Source organism: Martes martes (genome assembly GCF_963455335.1).
Source record: "Martes martes genome assembly, chromosome: 1".
In the NCBI taxonomy this organism is placed as follows: domain Eukaryota; kingdom Metazoa; phylum Chordata; class Mammalia; order Carnivora; family Mustelidae; genus Martes; species Martes martes.
Window position 1 is genome coordinate 60,572,320 of NC_137888.1, and position 15,527 is coordinate 60,587,846.

The 15,527-nt window shown below is 34.9% G+C and overlaps 1 protein-coding gene across 9 annotated transcripts in view; it reads right to left on the reverse strand.

Annotated features, from left to right (window-relative positions):
* Positions 1-15,527, reverse strand: part of ZBTB20 (zinc finger and BTB domain containing 20) — a 774,313-nt gene that overhangs the window by 452,581 nt on the left and 306,205 nt on the right. For all 9 annotated transcript variants that reach the window (XM_080830747.1, XM_080830743.1, XM_080830744.1 and 6 more), the window contains one exon: positions 8,222-8,295. The gene's annotated coding sequence lies outside the window, so the exon portion shown is untranslated. The remainder of the gene's footprint in view (positions 1-8,221; positions 8,296-15,527) is intronic.

Consider the following 15,527-nt stretch of genomic DNA (forward strand, 5'->3'; position numbering starts at 1 on the left):
CTCTCTTGCTTTTATCAAGAGTTCACTTCTCATGTAGTCCTCACTGGTCATTAGAAAACAATCTAACAATTCATAAGTATGTTTGGATTTTCAGTTTTGTACTTTTTCTAGAAGTTAATAATGAGCTCTTTCATTGACCTGTATCTCTAATCAGGCTTCTAAGTCTTCAAATACGTTAGTTTTGAGAAGGAAAATGTAAAACTTCTTCCTTTGTATTGGCCTTATAAATACAATAATTTTATCTCTTTTACTTTTCAAAGGTGTCTTCAAATATGATATAGGCTAGTAGTACCGTTATCTGTGATATGTTGGGGTCTTGGGCACAGACACAGAGTGAATCAAGATAACGTAGAGATGAAAGAGTAATGGCACAGATTTGACCTATCTTCCTAGTTCCTCATTTCTCAAAGAAGGAAACATAGATGGGGCATTGTATTTATTTCCAGATAAGGTAATATAACTTAATTATAAAAGCACCTTCTCAACACACTCTCTTACTTCTTGGGAAGTCGATGAGAGCTACATTACAATTCTTCTTTGCCAGATAAGGATCTGAGTATGAGGACCACAGAAGACTAACCAACATCCATGAGAAGAGCAGATTTGGAGGTTGATGGAACAATGGAAAGAACACCTGGGATCAGAAAGATGTGTGTTAGAATTCTGGCTCAGGCTTTTACAAAGATGTGTGGGACAATTTCATCTCATTGAACCTTGGTTTTATAAATTTTAAACTGAGGATTATAACATTGATCTTGAGGTACTGTTGACAGAATTAAATGAGAAGAACTTTATGCAGAGAGGGCACCTGCTAAATCTTTCTTTACTTCCTAACTTTTTTTCAAAGTTTGGACTATTAGAGAACTAATGACCTATGTGACCACATGAGCTAAGGTGATAATAAAATGCAATAGATAAAATACCAAGCAGGAGATAGTACAGAGTTTGTATCAGTTAGGTCTGGCATCAATACAAATTCACTTACTGGCTTTGCAATCTTGGATGTTACTTAATCTTTCTGGAGCTCAGTATTCTCATTATAAAATGGAAACGATTCCTACTTTGCAGAGTGGTTGCTGAGTGTGGTAGCAAGGATTAAAGACAACTTTCACAAAGCATCTGGTACATTAAGTAAACAGATTGTGAGTAATACATATTGTTCAGATTTTTATTAATTAAAGCCTGTCTGTAGACTCATCTCCTGTACTTAATATTCTTTTTTCCACCCAAGACCTTGAAAGGTTTATGGTAGGGGTGTTGATCACTGATTAGCTGGTCTTGTTGTGTTAATCTACCTCCTAAGAATTAGGGCTATAGTTCCAGCCCTGACATTAACTATTTAACTGTATCTCTGAAATAAGAATTCTAGGCCTGGATTTTGTTCATCTCTAAAATGAGGAGGCTGGAATAAATAATTCCTAAGTTTCCCTGTCGCTATAATATTTTATGATTCTAGTGTGTTTTTACTGAGTTATAGCAGATAAATCCTCATATCTTTAGAGTTTAACCTACTTCTCTATGGTTTAATTTTCACATTCCCTCTACTGTATTTCTTTTTCCTTTTTTCTTCTCTTTTTTTTTCTTTGATGAAAGGGGATAATTTCTATCATTTTGCAAACAAACCAATATCTCTTTTCTGACTTAGTGGTAATTCCATGATATTAATGCATCATACTTTAAATTAATCTGGATTGTTTTTAATCCTGAAATTCAGTAATAATGAAGAGAGTAATAATGAGGATAATGATGATTCATTTGGAGGCTTTCTGTGCCTCCAGGCCCCTGGTCATTGCACATGATAAAATACACCACAATTAAAAATCAGATCAAGGTTTAACATGTTAAAAATACATCCTAGGAGTAAAACACATTTTTGGTATTCATTCCTACATTGAGCAATGAGCACTTAAAAATAAACAAAAATAAGAGATTCATTAACCAACAACAGAATCTTAGTAATTATTAACTAGAAAGGAAATAAAATTAACTTGACCTTATCTTAGAAAGTTGTTGGGAATCTGCTTTGGTTTATGCAGATGGGAAATATGTTGTGAACTATTAGACCTCAGTTTCAGAAATCCAAACCGCCCTCAAACTTAGAAGTGAACCTTTGGCAAAGATTTAAAGTAAATGTGTAGTTGCTCTGAGCTTGTATATACTAATTACCTTTGAATTATTTTCATCTTTTTCTATTCAATTAATATATATATAATATTACACACACACACACACACACACACACATCTATTATGTGTTTTTCCAATGATTCAAAATAAAATCCAATTCATCACCCTGCTACTCCTCTGACATCGCTTCCAATTAGTCCCCTCCTTTGTTTACTTTCCTTTAGCCACTCTGGAATCCTTTTATTTCCTTGAATACACAAAGTTTGTCTTTGCCTCAGAGCACTGTCCATGCTATTTTGGTCTGGAGCTTTCTCTTCCTTACATGTTCCTATCCCCACCCCAAATTCTTCACCTGCCTGATTCTTCCTATCAATTTAAATTATACTTTCTATGATAATTCTTTCCTCACTACTCAGTAGATAGTATAATAGATTTTCCCCATGCATTACTGTCTTGCATATCTATTAGCTCTTTTCATGGACTATAATTTGTAATTTTGTAATTATTTGTTTACTTATTTAATGTCTGATTCCCTTAGGACACTGTAAGTTCCTTGAGGGCTTGAGGGATCATTTCTATATTCCCCAGATTAACCATGGATGGGTAATGAATTAGTGATTCTACTGTGGTAGGTTTTGTAGAGTTTAGAAATGTTAGTTAAATATGGACTCTATCCCCAAAGCATTTATTATCTAGTAAAGAGATAAAGTCTGCACATAAGTATCATTAAAAATATAGAAAGTAATTCAAGTCTCAAAAAAAGTGTAGATAAATGCTATATTAGTTTCTCAGGCTATTGTGACAAATTACCAAAAACTTGTTGACTTAACAGAAATATTTTCTCTCACAATTTTGAATGATAGAAGTCCAAAATCAAATTGTCAGCAGAGCCAATACAGGTAAGAAGTGGGTTTGGTAAGCAGGGGAGAGTGGATTATTTCTGGCTAGGTGAAAGAGGGAAGGTTTCATGGAATTAATAGCATTTAAAATAGACCTGGAAGGATGGGTTAGATTTGCATATGGAAAAACAGAATAACGGAATTCCAGATGGCAGGAACAATATTAATAAGGGAGGCTGGTTGTGGTGGTGAGGAAATTTGGCCTGAGTGTTTGGTATATTAAACTATAAGAATAAGTCAGAAATGAGGTTAGAATTAGATTTTAGATGGTCATAAATACCGGCTAGAAATTGGTAATTAATCTAGAATTACTAAAGTTTTCTCTGAACAAAGTGATATGATCTTAGGACTCCTGCTTCAGGAAACCTAATGAGGCAGCAGTGTTTAGGACGAACTGGTCTCCCTTCCCCCTGTCTACCTCAATTAGGAGATTATTGCAAGCAAGTGGACATGAAAACCTAAGACAAAGGTACCAAGGAAGGAGAATGAACAAGACCTGGCCACTTATTGGACACCTGGAGGTGGGGGGAAAGCAAGAATGATATATTTTGAGTTGGGATCACCTGTAATAACTGAAGTCATACAACCTTGGAAAGCTGTGTCAGATCATGGGAAAGGTATGTATATGGAGTGACACACCTATTCTCATTCTATCTTTTACATTCACCTGTTCTATGACCTGGGGCAAGCTGCTTAATCCCTCCACAAAGAGGGAGAAAATGATATTATCCCTTAGTTGGGATTATGTGAGTTGAGTATTTAAAATACCAATCTTCTTGATATATGCTTTCATATTTTGGTGGCACAATTCCCAGTAAGAAATATATTTATTTTGCAATCCATTATCTTAAAAATATGTAACACACTCTTTTTATGAATTTCTCCCTTTGATACTATTTCATTAAAAGGATATTGACTGTGATCCTTTAAACTGATTCCATGACCTATGAATGGTTCTCAACCCACACTTTGGAAAACACTGGCTCCAACGAGCATCCTATCCTCAGATCACACCATTACTATTCACTGTTCCCTCAAATTTCATTTTCATTACTCCCTCTACTTGGGCTACTGGTAAGTATCAGATAATTTTTTGATGGTCCAAAGGAAATGATAAGTATTTGCTTACTCTACTGCACCCATTCAACATATTGTCTTTAAAGAAGATGTTTTTATTGCCCAAACAGATTATGAACTCCTTGATGATAGGAAGTATGCGTTATTTACCCTGGTAAAAAGATTGTTCATAAGAGGCACAGAATAAGTTTTAATTTATTGTTAAAGAGAAAAGAGTTCTGAGGAGATAATCTTGTTGGGCACCTACATCCAAGTCCCTGCGCTGGCATCCTCATGCTTCAATTCTTCCTTCTCTATATGCTAAAGATTCCATGGAATTTTTTAAGGCAGAACACCATCTCCTCATACGGGCACAAAGACATAACCACTAATATTTTGTACATCAAAACTTGAGCTTCTTCACAGTGGGGATGGGAAGGTTGGGAGGGTATAAAATAAATTTGAGGAAGAAACTAAGATATATCCAGGACTTAGCTCTGGGTAAAATAATAGAAAAGTTCCTACACTGGTCTCCTCGGATTGCTAAATGACAGAATCCAATAAAGGCAACCTGAAATAAATTACTAGGGCAAGTAATTCATTTTAAATTATTAAAGTTTATTTCATTTTTTTCAGACACTAAAAACTTTTCTCTGACAGAAATGACCTCTGGCAACAGTGACATTCTGACACCATGCGTGATGCACACTCTTGGGAAGTCTGAATTCCATGTCACAATGGCTCTGTTCAGATTACTGGTTTTATCGTGCCTGTAAGCACAATTAAACTACTGAAGTTTCTAATGGTCTTCTGTCCATTTTGTAAATTGTCATAAAGAATATTAAGTCAACCAAATAAATTTGCTTCTGTGTGACTCATTACACAGAGGCATGATATCAAAATGTACATAAAAAATGAAAACAACAACAACAACAACCTTTTTTAGATAACAATGAATATTTCCAGAATACCCCTTATGTATTAATTTGGGGCTAGTCTGTGAAGGATACTATAGTTCCATGGGTCTCATAAAATAAGCCTAAGGCAATTTGTTCCTCAGAAAACACTGCTCAAACACTGCTCAGACCTTTCCCTCAGAGGAAAGATCAAAGCCCCAGAGTCTAAATTCAGGTCTATTCTCAAGTCTAGATGACTAAAGGATGATCTGCATTGGTGGTCATTATGGCTTGGGTAACTTGCATGCCCTACCCGGTGCCTCAATATACTTATTTCAAAATAAGATTATTAGGACTTCTGCTTCTTACAGCTTTTGTACCTATATGTTTGATGAAGCTCTACCCTTAAATCCTTTCACCTCAATTTTGTAATCTTAAAAAATATGAAATGTGTTTATAAAGTTCTTTGATATCCTTAAATGTTATTCAACATGATAACAGTACAATTCACTAAGCCTAAATTTTATCATTTTAGTTTTGCCTCAGAGGCCACGTTTTATGAAAGCCTTAATTTGCATCAGCTGTAGCTGATTTAATAAAAATGAAGGTACCCTTTTTGGAAATAAATTAAAATTGGTGGGGGAGGGCAGAGAACTTTATGCAAAGAACAAACAAAAACAAAAACGAACAAAACAAAAAAACACCAGGAAGCTAAATGTTGAAGGGGTCAGAAGGGGTCAAATTATTTTGAGTTCTGAAGAATATTGTGGTCCTATTATGCTGAGAAACTGAGAAACTGGTCCTGGCTTTTTATGCGCCTGTTGAAGCTTCTAATGATGACTTCCCCAGGCTAACTGCCCAGATACCTATCATACCACATGCCTGTATGTGCCTCTTTCCTTGAAGCACAATTCACTGCACGTCAATTAAACCAACAGAGCCCAACCAGAAGCGCCCATCCTGGAATCAGGTAGATTTATCTCTGGAGACAACTCCAAAGTATGGGATCTAAGACACGCAAATTAAATGGAAAACTATTGGAGACCATTTCACAGAAAAAAGAATATGGTACGACTAGGCCCTCCTCATCATGGTGATGAAAAAGAAGTGTAAAGTCAATGAGGAGAAATACTAAGAGATGGACGCCTAATGTGATACGATGGACAGTTGGTTTGCCTTTGACAAATTCCTTTAAAATTGTCTTTCTGGGGTGCCTGAGTGGCTCAGTGGGTTACGCCTCTGCCTTCAGCTCAGGTCATGATCTCAGGGTCCTGGGATCGAGGCCTGCATGGGGCTCTCTGCTCAGCAAGGAGCCTGCTTCCCCCTCTCTCTCTGCCTGCCTCTCTGCCTACTTGTGATCTCTCTCTGTGTCAAATAAATAAATAAAATTTTTAAAAATATATATTAAAAAATAAAACAAAATTGTCTTTCTGACTGTCAAGAACTTTATTCAACCCCTCTTCACAATATATATTCTCTGACAAAATAAATCCTAAAGTTTATTAACACATTTTATAATTGTATTAATAACAGTAACCATCTCTTCATTAGTATTATTATGCCAAGCACTGGAGATTAAAAAAAATGAGTAAGATGGGTGCCAGGGTGGCTCAGTGGGTTAAAGCCTCTGCCTTCAGCTCAGGTCATGATCTCAGGGTCCTGGGATCGAGTCCCTCATTGGGTTCTCTGCTCAGCGGGGAGCCTGCTTCCTCCTCTCTCTCTCTGCCTGCCTCTCTGCCTACTTGTGATCTCTGTCTGTCAAATAAACAAATAAAATCTTTAGTAAAAAAAAAAAAATGAGTAAGAAACAGACCCTGCTTTTGGAGACCCTCCTGTCTATGGGTTTGAACTGTTGTAGTTATGACAAAAGCAACAATAAACATCATTTATTCCCTCATACCAGTCAAGCACTGTGCTCAGTGGGCACCATGAATAAGCTCCCTTTCCATTTATCAGATACCCTGATGGTGAGGTGATCTTGCTCTGTCCATGCATCATCTCTCTCCTCCCACCAAAAAATGGACCTAGCAGAAATTCAGACCATATGTACAGACACTTAACTTCTGGACTATCTGCAGTCAACACATAAGCACTGTAGCCAATAATGAAAGAGTACAGTGAACCAAAGTGAAAATGGAAGAAAGTGAATCACCTTTAGTGCACTCTGTGGGACAGACACGGTGGCACTCTGAAAACCACGATGCAGTAGACTCTGCATCCAGCCTTCCAACAATGACTCAAGGAGATGGGTGTTATTTCAGTGTTTTAAGACTCTCTAAGGAAAGACCTTGCAACACATTAAACTGCAAAACTTAGGAAGACATCATAACCTTCTGGATTTCATTACCAAAACATACATTTTAATCTAAAATTAAAAAATTAAAAAGATTGACTTTTCTCATAGTATTTCACAACCTTTGAGTGCAGCATTAAAATGCTTTTCTTTTTTCCCCCACCAACTATAAGCTTCTGTTTTCTTACCCTGGGCGTCTGAATCTTTTATATGCTCGGGTTCTATTCACTGCCTGTTATTCAGACATTGAAATCCCAAGTGTTAATTGTTCTTCCAAGTACATTGACAAAACAGCAGCTAAATAAGGGTAGACCAGACTGTGGTAGACTCTGACATGCATTTATGGAACAATGGGGCTCTGAGAGACAGCCTTGTAGCTCACGGGAAGACATAAGATGTGCTATTTTGACTGCTTCATAGCAGAATGGGGAACACACGCACACAAGGGAATTATGCATTTTACTTAGTTTTGCCCAAAGTCCTCAAGGCAACAGAATCTTGTGATGTCATCATGAACTTTTTTCTCTCCATTTCCATTGACACAAAGGCTAAAAATTTCTAATGACATCACAAAGGAAAAAGGAATCTACTTTGATTCCATAAGAAATCCATTACCTTCAATGAGACTTGAACAAAAAATGTGAGAATCCCTCCTGTCACGGTGTATGTCACTGTGCGGATGCACAGTGGGTGACACCCTCCCTAATGCAATTCAAACCAGGCAAAAAAAAATAAAAAAGATTCACAATTTAGGTTGAATAAAAAAGACATACTGAATATTGAGCCCAACAAATTTTCTTTTTTTATAGAAGGAAATCATTTAAACATATATTTCTTCAGGGATATTCAAATTTTTACTCATGCCTGGTTACTATGTTACCAATGTTTTTGTCTTTTCTTGGGTTGGTCACAAAATCACAGAGGAAGAAGGTACAGGAAGCTTTCACTTACAGGAATGCAGTGCAGCTCAGTCTTTTGTTTTTAAGGTGCAGTGATTTCAGTCTCTAAATGTAACTTCAGGCAGTCTGAAAAGAAACAGGTTAAAATCTCTTTCAGTTATAATTGGTATTTCAGATTTAATTAAAAATTAAACTTTCATAATGTTTCACCATCCAAAGCAATGCATTATCAGTCAAGCGTGGCTTTTTTTTTTTTTTTTTTTTCTGTTAAGGAAAAAAAAAAAAAACCCTCTTCCCAGAGTAGTTTTTTAATGAAAAGAAAAGGATCTAAAGAGGAAAAAAAAAAAAGCAATTCTGAAAAACAAAATATGCCTCCCTGTTTAGGACTTCATAATGATATGACTAGAAGCTCAGTGCCTCTGAATTTCAGCTAAATTCTATCTGATTTTTGAAAACTCCTCAACAACAATTTCACAGCCTAAAGATTACATAAAATGTTAATTTTAGATAATAAAGAATAAAATCTATTATCTGAATATACATGTTGAAAGGAAATTATGACTTCAAATAGAATTGAAAAAAAAATGTTAGATCTACTACTTTCAAGTGGCTGCATTGGTGGTGGGGCAGATGGTGAAGCAGAGGTAAATGAACGTATTTAGCAATACAGAATGCCCATTGCAATGTATGGTTGGCTTAGCATGCCGGATACCACATCATATCTACATACATCTTATCAGTTGCTGCCACTGCGGTGTGAAGCAGCATGAGAAGACCATCAGGATTTGAACTGGACCTCGTGGTTTTAAATAACTGAGCCACATTTTTTAATATGTATTTTTAATCTTCAAATTAAGAGTCCAGGCATTAAAATCTCCAACTATGCCATAAATATTTGGGCTTAAAATGTCACACTATTTTTTCAATCCCTTCTTTCTTCATACAGCACCATCTCTAAATAAGATAACAGTTTTTAAAAAAACAGACTAGATTAAGTCATCCCTATTTTTAGCTTTAGATAACTGACACTACAGGATTTAGAAAAATATAGCTTTCTCGTGTAAAATGAAGATAATACAATTATCTTTCTTTTACTTCACAGCATGATAGTACTTTTTTTTTATATATTTGTAGCACTAAATGCGGTGTGTTTATGTCCACCTTCACATTAGTGCAAGGTAATATTTTAATATCTTCATATATGAGAGCATGATCATAAATCACCCTTGAAATTGCATCTATTATTAGAAAATGCATCTCGTCTGACTTATGAATTCTATTTTCTTTTTCCCTTCAAGTATAGGGAAGAATATTTTCGGTATTGTGTCTATTCGATATATATAGATTTTAAATGCAAACTGGTACAGATTCACTAAATCCATCCATGAATGGATCAGAAAAAAATCACTGACATTGACTAACTAAACTTTTCCCCTGCTTCTCACATGCTTGAATTAGACTAAAAATGCACCAGTGTAAAGACAGAAATTATGGAGGCGTCACCAGGGACAACTGAATGAGAGGAGGGGAGTGCACATATTTCCTTATAAGGTAACAAAACATTCATAAAAGAAACTGACAAAAATAACTCATGCTCAGAAATTATATAGATAACAATAATCCCCAATAAACAATTCAGAAATAGAAAAACTGCCCACCTCTACATAAATCTGAATCACCGATTGGTATTGTTCTACTCACCGCTCAAATATGGTTAGTGAAAAACTGATTCACTATCTAGTTCATACAGGGAAATGTGATGGAAACCAGGCTGCATATTTATATATAAACTATTTAACTGACAACTCCAAGTTCAATTTAATCAGTCAGATTTTCTTTTCCTCAATTCACCAGATGTTGAGTTAACGGAACTATCCGTTCAAAATAATAAAGTAATTTCTATGAACAGGCAGTCTGCTACGTTACATTCTTCTTGTCTCGTCATGTATTCCTCATCCTCTTTGACCTTTCTCCTCACTTCTTTTTCTGCATGTTTCTTCTTTACTTTCGCTTTCTTCCTTATTTTTTCCCTCTCTTTTTTTCCCCTTGGTGAGGGTAATGAAGCTCAAAAATAACATCTTGTATCCTGTTGAGGGAAACTTGGTCACAACTATCCTTCCAGATGACAAACTCATTCTTAAATGTCTGTTTCCCAATCCAAAGAAAACAGAGCAATTGAGAAAATAGAGACGCAACATCACTTACCACTACCAACACACCACTTTTAATTCCCATGCTACATTCATCACAAGGAGGACTAAAGTTTATTTATATTATCCCCTAACCTCAAATAGGACCACAAATAAGACTAATAACAGGACCATTTTGTGGCACTCAGGCAAACGGCTGGGCAAAACAGATGGATCTTACTTTGCGCCAGGACTCAAAAAATACAGTCGCCAACTCACTGTTGGCGACTACATATCTTGGCCCAAAGATGGACCTGGAAGTGGGACCAGTTGTCTTTGATATGAATACTGTTCCTATTCATATCTGCCTCATGAGATAATCATTAACTCTGTCACTATGTAGTGGGGTAAGTATTGGATAGAAACTGGAAAAATGGTCATCAAGGAAGTGAAATATTTTGAAGGCATGTCGGATTAGATTAGGGAGCACAAAGTCAGGGCTAGAACATTTCTGGCAATACTCTCTACTTTTCAACTTCCTGTTTTTTACAAGTTCGGTACGGTACACTGTACCCACCTTTAAAACAGTAGATTTCCAGAGTGTGTGTGATCAATAAGAATAACTTGCTCTTGACATTTCAGGTCCCAAAATCTGTTAAAATTTTTTTTAAGTCACCCGGATCAATCTCGGTCATTATTAAAATTGACCACCAGTGTCAGACTTCTTTAATCAGGACAAAACTATGTAAGGCTTTATAGATTACACTCAACACCCAGTGATGCACTGGGAAACAGCTCAGTCAGTAATCAATGCAAATTACAAAGCCCGGAAGAATGCTTCTCTTGGCAGAGACCCTTTAGCAAAAGAGTTGTACATTCTGCACTAGTTAGAGATTCTGAATGGCTTTCCAGAGAAGTGGCAAATGCATTATATTACAGTAACCTATCCTGTAACTCACAAGTCCAAAAAACAAAGCCCCCAGACAATAGAGAAAACTGAAGGGGGGTGAGGAACTATAGATCGTAACACTGACTAATAACATAGGGCTGCTTCTGTCCACACTCTACTTTTTGTAAAAAATCCTCACATGCATAGGAGTTTTAGATATCGTCAGGTCACAAAACTTCAAGAAAAGAACAACAAAGCACTCTAGTTTAGGAAGTCTATGCTAATTTAGGCATTTCTCTTAATGTTCTCCCAACTATTCAGCATCGATTGTATCTTGCCCAGATTGTTTTTGAGAGTTCCCTCACCTCTCTTATAATTTGTTCATTCTGATATTGCTCAGATGATTTTTAAGAGACAAGCCCTGCCTGTGGTCAGTGTAGAGGGAAATCATAATATTTTAATTATTTCTCCTAGTCTTTTTTTTCTTTTCACTTAAAAAAAATTCACTATGGAAAATCTAAAACACATGCAAGAGTAGAAAGCAGAGTAAATGAGCTACAAGGTTCTTATCATCTACAAGCCATCTTTTTTAAAAATCTATAGTCACCCACTTTCTCTTCCACTAGCTCGTTTCAAAGATAATTCCAACTCTATCATTCTACCCACAAATATGTTAGTATGTAGTACTAAAAAGTAATGGCCTCTGAAAATCATAATATCATCTCCCACATCAAAGATAATACCAATTCTTTAATATTATTAAATATCTTAGGTCAAATGATTGACTTTTGAATGCTTTTTGTTCTTTGTTCATTTTTATAGCTGGTTAGTATGAATCAGGATCTAAGTAAGATCCACATATTACACTTAAATCATAATTCTCTTTAAATGGATAAATCCCTCATTTTTTAAAAATTACTTTTTATTTTGGGACAATTTCACATTTACCGAAAAGTTGTAAAGTTAGTAAAGAGAATTCCTGTATTTTCTTCACTACTAAACATTAACATCTTATGGAACGATGGTAAATTTGTCAAAGGAAGAAATGAACATTGATACAATACTATTAACTACATACTTTATACAGATGTTACCAGTTTTTCTGCTAATACCTTTATTCTGTTCTAAGTGTCTAATCTAGGGTACTACATTGTATTTAGTTGCCATTTCTCCTAACTCTTTTCTGATTTGTGAAAATTTCTCAGTCTTTTCTTGTTTTTTATGACACTGATAGTTTTGAAGAGTAGTGGTCAGATATTTTTTGTACTAATCTAAATAATAATTTGGATTCATCTTATGTTTTTCATTATTAGATTGGGATTATAGTTTTAGCAAAGAATGAAAATGAATGAAGAGCTCTTCTTGTAACACCATATCAGGGGGTGCTTGATATACTTATCACTGGGGACATTAATCTTGGTCTTTTGGTTAAGGGAGTGTCTGCCAAGTTTTTCTCTTCTTAGTTTAAATTAGCATAATTTCCCTTTTAACAGTCTATTAAGGTATAATTTACATTACATGAAATTCACCCTTTCACATGTACAACTTTAGGATTTTAAATAAATTTAGAGTGATCATCACCACAGTCCAGTTTTAGAACATTTTTGTCACCCGAGAAAGATCTTTCATGTCCTTAGGTAGTCAACCCACTCTTATCCCAGTCCCAGACAATAACTCATCAGCCTTCTGTCTCTAAACATTTACTTTTTCTTGACATTTCATATAAGAGCAATCATACAATATGTGGTGTATTCATGTGGCTTATCATAATGTTTTTCAGATTCATCTATGTTGTGGTATGTACCAGTAGTCTGTTCCCTTTTATGGACAAATGGTCTTCCATTGTGTGGATGTACCACATTTTGTTTATCCACTTATTAGTTGATGAACATATGTATTGTTTTTAGTTTTTGACGATTATGAATAATTCTGCTCTGAACACTGCCATATACACAAGTCCATGTGTGGACACATGTTCTTACTTCTCTTGAGTAGATATCTAGAAGTGAAATTTCTGGGTCATAAATTATGGTAAGTTTAACTTTTTTAAAAAATATTTTTCAAAGATTTATTTATTTATTTTTAGAGAGAGACAGAGAGAGAGAGAGAGGCAGAAGCAGAGGGAGAGAAAATCCCAAGCAGACTCCACACAGAGTGCAGAGCCCAATAAGGGGCTCAATCTCACAACCTGAGCTAAAACCAAGAGTTAGAGGCTTAACCAACTGTGCCACCCAGGTGCCCTAGTTTATTTTAACTTTAAAGAACTCGTAAGCTATTTTCTAAAGTGGCTGTACCATTTTAAATTTCAACCAGCAATGTATGAGGGTTCCGATTTCTCAGCATCCTCACTAATACTTGTTATTGCATGCGTACTTTTATTGTATTCACTCTAGTAAGCATAAAGCAGTATCTCTCTACGGTTTTAACATACTTTTTTAAAGGATTGATGATATTGAGCATCTTTTCACATTCTTATTAGTGACTCTTATATCTTCTTTGATGAAATATTTATTCAAAAATTTTGCCCAATTTTTAATTGGGTTGTTTGTCTTTTTGTTATTGAATAATGCTTTATGTATTATGAGGACAAAGACCCTTTATCAGATATATATTTGCAAATAATAAATCTTGCAGGGGCACCTGAGTGGCACAGTTAGTTAAGCGACTGACTCTTGTTTTCAGCTCAGGTCATAATCTCAAGGTCATGAGATCAAGCCCCATGTTGGGCTCCCTGCTCAGTGGGGAATCTGCTTCTCTCCCTCTTCTCCCTCTGCCCCTCCCCCTCCTCACCCTTATGCTCTCTCTGTCTAAAATTAAATAAAACAAACAAACAAAAAATCTTGCAAATTTTCTCCCGCTTTTTATTTCTTTAGTGGTATCTCTTAGAGTATTAAAGTTTTAAATTTTATTAAAATACAAATCATTATGTTTTTAATTTTTTGTATCATTCTTTGGTGCCATACCTAGGAACCCTGTGTAGCTCAAGGTCATAAAGATTCTTCTTGTGTTTCCTTACAGAAGTCTTAAGTTTTAGCTCTTACATTTAGGTCCATGATCCATTTTGAATTAATCTTTATGTATGGTTTGATGTAAGGCTAGAAAGTTCTTTTTTTCATATAGTTCTAGCACCATGAATATTCATTTATATTTCATATAGTCCTAGCACCATTTGTCCTAATATTATTTACTGAAAACAACAACAACAAAACTATTTTTTACCCTATCAAATTGCTTCAGCACCTTTGTCAAAATCAATTGACCAAAAACATAAAGGTCAATTTTCTAAATTTACAATTTCATTCCATTGATTTATATGCTAGTACTACACTCTTCATTTTATAGTTTTTATGGTAAGTTTTAAAATTAGGAGTACAGTTCATCTAACTTTGTTTTCCTTTCTAGAATTATTTTCACTGTTCTGGATTCTTTGCATTTTCTTATAATCAGCTTGTCAGTTTCTGCAAAAATGCCTTTATTCTTTTTGATGCTATTGTGAATAGAATTTTTTTAAAATTTCATTGTTCACTGTTAGTATATAGAAATAAAATTAAATTTCATATGATTACAAAATAATATATATTTTGTATTATAATATATAATTTTTGTATAATTACAAAATAAAATATAATTTGAAAACTTGCTGAAGTCATTTATTTGTGTGTGTGAATGCATTTCTTTAGCTTTTCTACATAACTTATTTTCTGAAAACAAAAAGTGATAACTTTTTACTTTCTAATCTGAATGCCTTTGATTTCTTTCTTTTCCGTCTTTTTTTTCTCTCCTTTTCTTGCTTTCTTTCCTCTCTTTTTCTTTATATTTATTTATTTATTTTCATCTTTCTGGACAGACACCCTGGTACAACGCTGAATAGAAGAGGTGAGATCTGACAACCATGCCTTTTCCCAAACTTAGGGTTAAACCAGCTAGTCTTTCATAATTAAGTATGATGTTAGTTGTAGATCTTGCATAGGTGCTCTTTATCAGGTTACAGAAGTCCTCTTCTAGTCCTAGTTTGTTGAAAGTTATTGTCATGGATGGTGGATTTTCTCAAAAGCTTTTTGTGTACCTACTGCAATAGTCACAGGGTTCTCTCCTTTATTGTACTAATATGGTATATTACATTAATTAATGTAATATGTAATGTAATATACCATATTAATTAATTAATTAATTAATGTTTACCAAATTTGCATCCTTAGGATAAATCCTACTTGCTTGGGTTGCTATATTTGATTTTTGAATATTTTGTTGAGGACTTTGGTGTCTATATCATGAGGGATAATGGCTTCTTAAATACGTTTGTCTGGCTTTGGACTCAGTATAATATTATTGTCATAGAA